The following is a 9,528-nucleotide window of genomic DNA, read 5'->3' on the forward strand; positions in this document are numbered from 1 at the left end:
ATGATGTTGCAAAAAATAGTTACTATTGTATAAGCAACCTGGGTAAAGGTGTATAGTTGGTATTGCTAACTTTTACTGTTAACTACTCGATCGCTGGCCTAAGAATTGTAATGAGTCAGTGACTGTTGCTATTAGGCCTATCAATTGTTGACGTAGTTTAGGCTACGTAGAATCGCAACGTCACACCCAAGGCCGAGGTTAATTACAGTCAGTGATGGGCATTATCGGCGATAATTTATCGGCGATAATTATCGGCGATAAATTCTTATCGCTTATCGTTATCGCTCAATTATTTTTTCAGTTATCGTTTATCGTTATCGCCAAAGGCAATGTTTGATTATCGCCGATAATTAATCGCCGATAAATTTTATTTCGGATCAACGCACAAGTGGAAAGACCATGAAAAGTAATATTTTTACTAGCCACCTAGTTAATGAAACTAAACTTAAAACCAGTTCTTCTTCAGTGCCTGAAGTGTATGTGCACAGGTCGTTGTCAAGGGAGAGGGCACGCCCCCTGCAGCGACGGCCCTGACAACACAATAATTTTTAGAGTTGCAAATTGCAATGCAATGAAATGCATGCAACAAGTCTCTTGTTGTTTTGTTGCAATCGGCAATAGCGAGTGAATTTTACAATTAAAATGTAAGCGCACAGACAGTACAGATTCCTTTGAAGCGAAGCGAAAGAAATTGGCAAATGGTTTGTGAAAGTATCGCAATACGAGGCCGCTTTTACATCGGAAACATGGTCTTTCGCGCCACCTCACGATCAACTATTTTACTCTTGTGTTTTTTTTTTTCGTTGAAAGTATTAGTTTTTAGTAATTGTCGTAAAAAAATAAAATCCCTCTCGTCAAAACATGAAACTTACTGTTTTAAGCGCATTAAATCTTTAGATGAGTAGATTAACTAAAATTGCAAGAACTTGCCTTGAGACGTGCGGTTACGTCACAAACTGTTTAAAAGACAAAATTCACACACAATAACAACACAACATCGGTTACAGACTATAAGATCGATTTTTTTCTAGCTTGGCGATATAACTTTAATCCAAAAATAATAACCAAATTCGTAAGTGCCATTTAACTTATAAAGTTAACCCATTTGTGCCGAAAGTGAAAGTACTTAAAAAATTTTTCGTATTAGAACGTATCAGAATTATTTTTTTCTTAATTGTGTTTGTACTTTTTGAGAAAAAAACCGTCCTATATATATGACGCTAGGCAAATCCGTTATCAAATTTCACAAGTTTCTTGTGCGTAATGCTTAAGCGTTATTACATTTTACTTATCGCTCAAAGTGATAAATGGGAAATGTCTTTATCATGTCTTGTCATGTCATTATTGTCATCGAGCATTTTATTGAAATGAAAGTTCAAAAAATATGAAGATGAAAATTAGCAAAGTAACACAATATCACTGAAACAAGTCATTGCAGCATATAATATTGCTTGAAGCATTTGACATGCAGACCGACATCACATTTTTGCATCTTGTAGTAGTTTTTGCATGACAATAGGCGCATCGAGTTGCGTGGTAAAATTATGCTAAATACAGTATAACCTTTCTCATTTACCTATGCGACCAAGCCTACCTCAATCAAATATTTTTATTCCCACTAATACAGTGCCTATATTGTAATTCTTATCTCAACAACTCAGCGTTCTGCCATTGCTTTAATGAAGGTGTTTACAAAGAAAACAAAAAAAATTATCTGAAGTTATCAGTAAATTACGATAATTATGTTATTGTTTTTAAACAAACACGACTAATTTGACAAGCTTGATGGATTTCACAGTACCGTATGCACATTTTTACTACCAATAACGTTTAAGATTATTGATAAATTTTCAAGCATTTTGCGTTTTTTGGAATTTTTTCAATTATTGCTGACTTTGCTGTAAACAGCTCCTTTAAGCAGAAAGCAAAATACAAAGTTTGGAATTTTATATGGTATTTTCATTTGATTTAATTATTTTTCCGACTGCACGTAAGCGGCAGTGTAACTCAATTGATAAAAGCATCCAACTGGTATCTGAAGGTATAATTATAAGCAAGGCGGTTACCTCAGTGGTTTGATTCTGGATCAAGAGGTTAAAGATTCAATACCTACTGCCGCTGTTGCGATTCTATTCATGCATAACTTACAAAAAGTTTTGTACCTTTACAGTAGCCTATATTATGTTCGATTTTTCGTCATGTTGATGAAAACAGTTCGTGCTGCATGGGATGGAGCAGCGCTAATCAAGAAAAAAAATTATCGTTATCGGACATTATCGGCGATAATTTATCGCTTATCGTTATCGCTTAACTTTTTTTTGATTTATCGTTTATCGTTATCGCTTTAGGCGTTTTTCGTTTATCGATTATCGTTATCGCTTAACTGAAAAATGAGTTATCGCGCCCAACACTGATTACAGTAGTAAACCTACTGAAAAGGGCAATTAGGTTTATGCTTTTATTTATAATAAATAAATAATAATAAAGCTTGAACTGCATCATTTTTTACCAAATTTTTGTCTGGTTTATGTGGAAGTTTTTATTCGCACCAATGTTTATTGCACCATTTACCCATCTGGCAATCTTGATACTGTTGTCTGCTATCAAAAAAGTTCCAGAGGTTTGCGGTCAAACAAACCGATCCATACTCAGACCCTAAACAAGTCTTGGTCTGGTTTTGCTGCAATAAACCACTTTACATGACCAAAGTCGGCTAGAGTCCAGATTTTTTAGAACTGCCATTCTAGACTTTTGAAACATCTAAAATTGGGTCAAAGAAAGCAAACATTTCTTTAAAATTGACACATGGAAATTGTGAACAAAGTTAAATCATTTTTTATTATACGTCAACATAAAGTACACGGAAGTTGACTTCTTTATTATGACCAACACCGAAAACTTTTTCAATTTTGAAATGGCAACACTGACCAGATTAGATGGAGATTTTAAATCGTCTTTTGTTCGACACATACCATATTAGCAGTGGCTTAATGTTAGTAGTCGCCAGTAGCGCACCCAGAAAAAAATTTAGGGGGGGGGCTAATTTAGAAATGCAGGCCGAGTGATTTGCGACAATAGTGACAGTGACAATAGGTCAATACCCTTCCCTTTGATTAATACGGTATTTAAAAGCACTTACAATCCACCGGTTGCCGATACATCAAAATGCGTTCTCTCAATCAGAATAGAAGTTGGCCTAGTGAACCCCATGCTCAGTCGCGGATCTAGGAGTTTTTTTCGGGAGGGGAGGGGGCAGAAAATTTAAAAATCAATTAAAAAGAAAGAAAAAGATAAAACAGATATGAACAATGATACTACCACATATACGATATGCTATAAAATAGACATTAAAACAGCTATTTTCATCAATTGTGAATGTTTTAAAAATAAATTTTGCTTGAATAAAAATTGCTAAGCATGCAAAGTAAACTTGAAATCTGGTTTAAAACCCTGTATACAGTGTCCATGATCAATTGGATATTTGTATGTGTGCAGGCATATACGGTAATTGATTGAAATTATAATGAAGACTAAAAACTGTAAAACAGCCATTCAAGGTTTCAGATTGTTTCCACTGACGTCATTTGGTTCAACGTTGGTAGCTCAGTCAGCTGAGCCAGCTTCAGCAAATGTTGCCATTAAAATGTATTTGAAGTTGTGTCAAAGAAAATTACGGAGTCTGATCGATGGATAGTTTCAACCATATTAATAACAAAAAATTATCCCCCCTCCCCTCCCCGGGATTAGTTAAGTCCGCCGTGGGACTAAGATCAGCTGTTTAGAAGCATATCAAACCATTTGATGCGGAAACATACAATTTCAACAATTCCTTACAAAATTTCGGGGGGGGGGCCTTGGACCCCCTCCATAAATCCGCGCCTGTCCATGCTAATAGCACCATCAGCATCCTCATCCCTACGTCCATTCTCGCAATCTTCTATAGATCTCAATTTTTTTTGTCATGTATGACAAAATAGAATTAGCTTTCCGTTTGCCAACACAAATAAGTGCAAAAACAACAATAAGTACGAAAAAAGTTTGAAACAAAATACTAATTTTGTAAACAGTAAATTTGATGTGGACGTTTTTCCTACTTACAAAACATTCAAATTTAGTTCGTATTTTCAACTAAAGTCCCAGACGCCTTCGTCTCTCTGCTCAAATGTCGTATACAGTTTTACAGGCCCGTGTGATTCGGCATTGACGTACGGTAGCCTACATCGGTATGTCCTCCAGACATTTGACCACGAGAGTACGGGAGCATCTGAACTTTAGGGAGTTAAAGAAAAGTGTCATCAAAGACCATATCATGGAGTGTTCTTTTTGCACTGGTCGAAAATTCTCTGCTGAATCATTTAAAATTTTATGCAAAAGCAAATCCCAATTTGACACCAAAATTCTCTGTTATGGTAGGAAGCACTATTAATCAAACGCTACAACCAAATTTAAACAAACAATCATTTGCTGGAGGCGCGTCCATTCTCTTCAACATTTACTTGATGTATCACGTTCCCTGTGGTGCAAATTTTTTTGTAGCTATTTTATGTAGTTGCCTTTTCCCAATGTAATTTTACCTTCAAGAAGTTGAAAATTTATTGCATTTTTATACATATTTTCAGATTTTTGATGAGGGCTTAAGTTAAACCGAAAACGTTCGACTGTTAAAACTATTTGTAAATATGTAAAATATATTGTTATAATGCTCAGCTCTGTTGTATTGTTGTGTCTTATTTATATCTAACCTGTAAGAAAAAGGTATAAATGGGGAACATACAAAAAATTCATTTTTGGTGGTGGGTTTGGGGGGGGCTTCAGCCCCCTTAGCCCCATGCTGGGTGCGCTACAGGTAGTCGCCATTAACTACTTTGTACAGTACGAGTTTTAAAAAAATGCCTCTATCTAGGAAGTAAACTTTAATTTTAAAGTGATCTTGATCTTATTGTTCTTCAAGATCAAGATCACACAAAAAAAAGTGATCTTAGATCAAGATCACCAAAAAAAAAGTGATCTTGAAGATCAAGATCAAGATCGCGATCTTGATCTTCAAGATCACTTGTGATCTTCAAGATCAAGATCACGCCCATCTCTGTGAACATCATATAACTTCACTGCAATTCTTTCACGAGAAAATATTGAGCAACAATGGCAATTTTGCTGCAAGTGTAGTCGAGTGATTTTTGTTGATTTTCATATTGAAAGAATTTTTTTCATATAAATATATACCGTACGCTGTTTAAAATCAAAACTTTAAAGGAATTTAATTTCACAATGAGGAAAGTAGCCAAGTTCGGCTTAAGATGCATGATGCAAGGCATGATACAAATACGTTACTTGTATTTTTGCTGAAAAATGTTTTTTAGCGCCCACTTTTAGTATTGTTTCCCGACCAGTCATGAATTCTCTCGGAGGCCCTGGTTGTAACCTGGGGTGTTGCTTATTAGTGATGCAAGCCGAGTTGCGTACGCGACCGCTTTTGACTTTTTCGCCGCGTGCCGCGCCGCGTGGAAGGTTGAAATAACAAAGCCGTGCCGCTTGCCGCGTAAACTTTCAATAAAATAAACTTTTGTAAACGTAAACTGTCAACACTTCAAGAAAATCAGTTATGAAACTTCAAATTTAAATTGGAAACACAGATCAGTTTTTTTCCCTTTGGAAACCCTAATCTGGAAAGCTATGCAAGTTTCAACGCGGAGATCACAAAATGTGAAGATGGAAGAGATTTCTGAGATGGAATGGAAAATTTCTAAGATGGAATGGAAGAAAATCTCAGGATGGAAGATGGAAAAAACGTCTTCCATTCCATCCCATTCCCTGGTTCACGAGTTATAAGAGAAATAACCTTAGCCTCTAGGTGGCTTCATAGATAAGGAGCAATAGAAAAATGGCAATATCTCATAAACCGCTCACATATTTGGATAATTTTTAGCTTTTTTCTGGGGTGGGCTATCTGTGTCTGTTACGGTACCATACTATTCGGCGAGTGCAATTTGGCTAGACCGATTCGGCGAGCGCCCTATTCGGTGAGAGCCCTTTTCGGCGAGTTCCCTATTCGGCGATTATTTTAATTTTTTTTTAAATTATTGGGTAGGCCTACCGTAGCAGGCCTCGAAATTCACGGCGGTCATGTCCGCTGTCACAGCAGGTGATGTCCGCCGGAAGTACCATCTAGATCGGTCATATTTGTCCGCTGAGAAATAGCGGTGGAAATCGTCATTGCATAGCACGAATAATTGTTGCGGATATATAATTTCCTGTGCATTCTGGCGCGCATCTAGAAAATGTTAATACTGTATCCCTTAACTTCCATTCAAGCAGGAAAACTTTCGATTTTTACGTTGCTTCAACGATTGGTGACATTGAATCAGCGTAACAAAGGTGAATTATTTGCTAAGAACCGATGGGAGTACCTGTAGCCTACCTCTAAATACCCATTGTCAGGCATTGTAGGCATTGTCGGGCATTGTCAGGCATTGTCGGCTTTTTGGGAGGTTGTGGAGCACTTCTAGGGGATGTCGAGCATTTCTAGGGGTTGTCGAGCATTTTCAGGGGTTGTCAGGCATTGTATTATATAGTACGGTACCGTAGCTACTTTCAGGCATTGTTGGGAATTTCCAGGCATTGTCTAGGATTTCCAGGCATTGTCGATCATTATCAGTGGTTGAGGGGTTTGTTAGGCATTATAGAACATTTTCAGGCATTGTCGAACATTTTCAGTGGTTGTCGAGCATTTTCAGGGGTTGTCAGGCATTGTATTATATAGTACGGTACCGTAGCTACTTTCAGGCATTGTTGGGAATTTCCAGGCATTGTCTAGGATTTCCAGGCATTGTCGATCATTATCAGTGGTTGACGGGTTTGTTAGGCATTATAGAACATTTTCAGGCATTGTCGAACATTTTCAGGGGTTGTCAAGCATTTTCAGGGGTTGTCATGCATTGTAGAGCAGCTACTTTCAGGCATTGTTGGGAATTTCCAGGCATTGTTGATCATTATCAGTGGTTGACAGGTTTGTTAGGCATTATAGAACATTTTCAGGCATTGTCGAACATTTTCAGGGGTTGTCAGGCATTGTAGAGCAGCTACTTTCAGGCATTGTCGATAATTTCCAGGCATTGTCTAGGATTTCCAGGCATTGTCGATCATTATCAGTGGTTGACAAGTTTGTTAGTCATTATAGAACATTTTCAGGCATTATCAAACATTTTCAGGGGTTGTCGATCATTATCAGTGGTTGACGGGTTTGTTAGGCATTATAGAACATTTTCAGGCATTGTCGAACATTTTCAGGCATTGTCGAACATTTTCAGGGGTTGTCAGGCATTGTAGAGCAGTTACTTTCAGGCATTGTCGATAATTTCCAGGCATTGTCTATAGGATTTCTAGGCATTGTCGATCATTATCAGTGGTTGACAGGTTTGTTAGTCATTATAGAACATTTTCAGGCATTGTCAAACATTTTCAGGGGTTGTCGATCATTTTCAGGGGTTGTCAGGCCCAGAAAAAATTCACTTTCGCTCATATGACTTGCAAAAATAACCAAAAAAAAAACTAGTAAAACTTTGCACAACAGAAAATAGTAGCGTTAGCGTAGAAGTTTTTCAACTCGTGTCCAGAGCATTGTGATGCAAGAAGCCACACGACCTTGTTCGGTGGAAGTTAATTAGTTATGTGCAGAGGTGGGCACCCGCTACTTTTAAAGTAGCGCGCTACCGCTACTTGGGCCAAAGTAGCGCACGCTACCCGCTACCAATTTACAAAAGTAGCGCTCTACCCGCTACTCGGGCCAAAGTAGCGCGCGCTACCGCTACTTCTTCCGCTACTTTTGTCTAAAATGACACTAGGAAACACTCAAGTCCCTAGTGACGCAAAATGACTTTGAAAACGAATGTTATCATTTGTTTATGCTGTCATTTTAACGTCATTATGGAAAACACATTCTAAGGGAAATTTATTGTTACGCATCTTTCAAAAATACGAGCATTTCAAAATGAGTCACTAAGTCAAAATGAGCGCATCTTTTCGAACGGAGAAAAGTCTCTCCACCACAGCACTGGAAGGAATGGGAGTGTTGTATTTAATAAACAGATGTTTTAACTCGGTCTTCGAAAAACTCAAGGACTTGCTCTTGTCTGAAAAAAAAAGGCGTCCACAATTGCTACTTCCTTCTGCACCGACGTTTCACGGGATGGTGCAAACACTCCAAAAAATACGTCCTCGGAGTCGTGACTGGTGTTGGTGTCACTCTTCTCGGTATCAACCTGGCTTGATGTCTCCCGCAACAATCGAATTACACCTGTCTTGACTTTTTCTCGCAGTGCGTCAGCATCATCCGTGGAAAGGTACTGCAGAAATTGTAGCCACGACGTCTTAAGGAGGAATAAAGACATGATGCCATAACGGATTTCATGTCGTTGAAGCACTTGTTGAATTGTTTCTTCACCCCTTCAAGGACTTTCCATTTTAACTCCTCACAGGTCACAAGATCACTGATCTTAGTCAACTTCTTCCCGCAAATTGTGATGGTTGGAAGCAAGACTCCGTAATACGCCTTGGACTCGCCCTGGAGAATGTCTAAAGCCTGGCAGATAGGTTTCATCACACGGAGATATTCGACGAAGAAGTTGACGTCAGCTAGAAAAGACCGAAACTTTGCAACCAAACCGATGATAGCTGCTTGACCACGCCAGTATTGCAAAAAAACAAGCATTTTTTTCAATTTAAATTAAAAAGTAGCGGGTAGCGGGAATGCGACTGAAAAAAAGCAGCGCCTCTCCCGCTACCGCTACTTTGGAAAAAAAAATAGCGCCGCTACCGCTACTTTTAACAAAATAGTAGCGCCGCTAGTAGCGGCGCTACAAAAGTAGCGCGCTACTGCCCACCTCTGGTTTTTCGGCGTAAAGCAGCTGCGCGGTGCTTTGACTCTTCAAGCTCACGTCGGTGGTCTGATGAAAGCTTTTCAGAGTCAGTGACTGCGCTGAAATTTAAAAAAGCCTTCTAAACCATAGCTATCTGGTTTTTTTTTTCGGTCATTTATCGGTCATTGACCAATTTTTTAGCAAAATGTCTGAAAAAAATATAGTCAATTCGGTCAAAATGTCCAAAAAAAGTTATATATAGTCAATTTACTATAAATGACCAAAAATGACTAAAAATGACCGAAATAAATAAAATTGACCAAATTTTTTCAAGCCATTTCGGACAAATGACCGAAAAGTCTCAGCAAAAAAAATCCAGGTAGCTATATAGTTCTCAAATCAAGAAGAATTATCAAGATAAAGTGATTAAGCGTGACGATCGACGCTAAAACTGGTGTGTCCGCCGTGAGACTTAGTTTGTCTGCCGAGATAGCTGCTCAGACCGGACTTGTTTGTCCGCCGTCAACAAAAACGAATTTCGTGGCCTGCCATAGCCTAACTATCATTGCCGCTTTTACATCGTCTTAACGACGCTAAACGTTAAAATAAGACCCCAACACCTAACCTCCAACCTTAACCTCAACCTAACATCTTACCCCTAACCCTAAAACAG

This window comes from Aplidium turbinatum, chromosome 4 (assembly GCF_918807975.1).
Source record: "Aplidium turbinatum chromosome 4, kaAplTurb1.1, whole genome shotgun sequence".
NCBI lineage: Eukaryota > Metazoa > Chordata > Ascidiacea > Aplousobranchia > Polyclinidae > Aplidium > Aplidium turbinatum.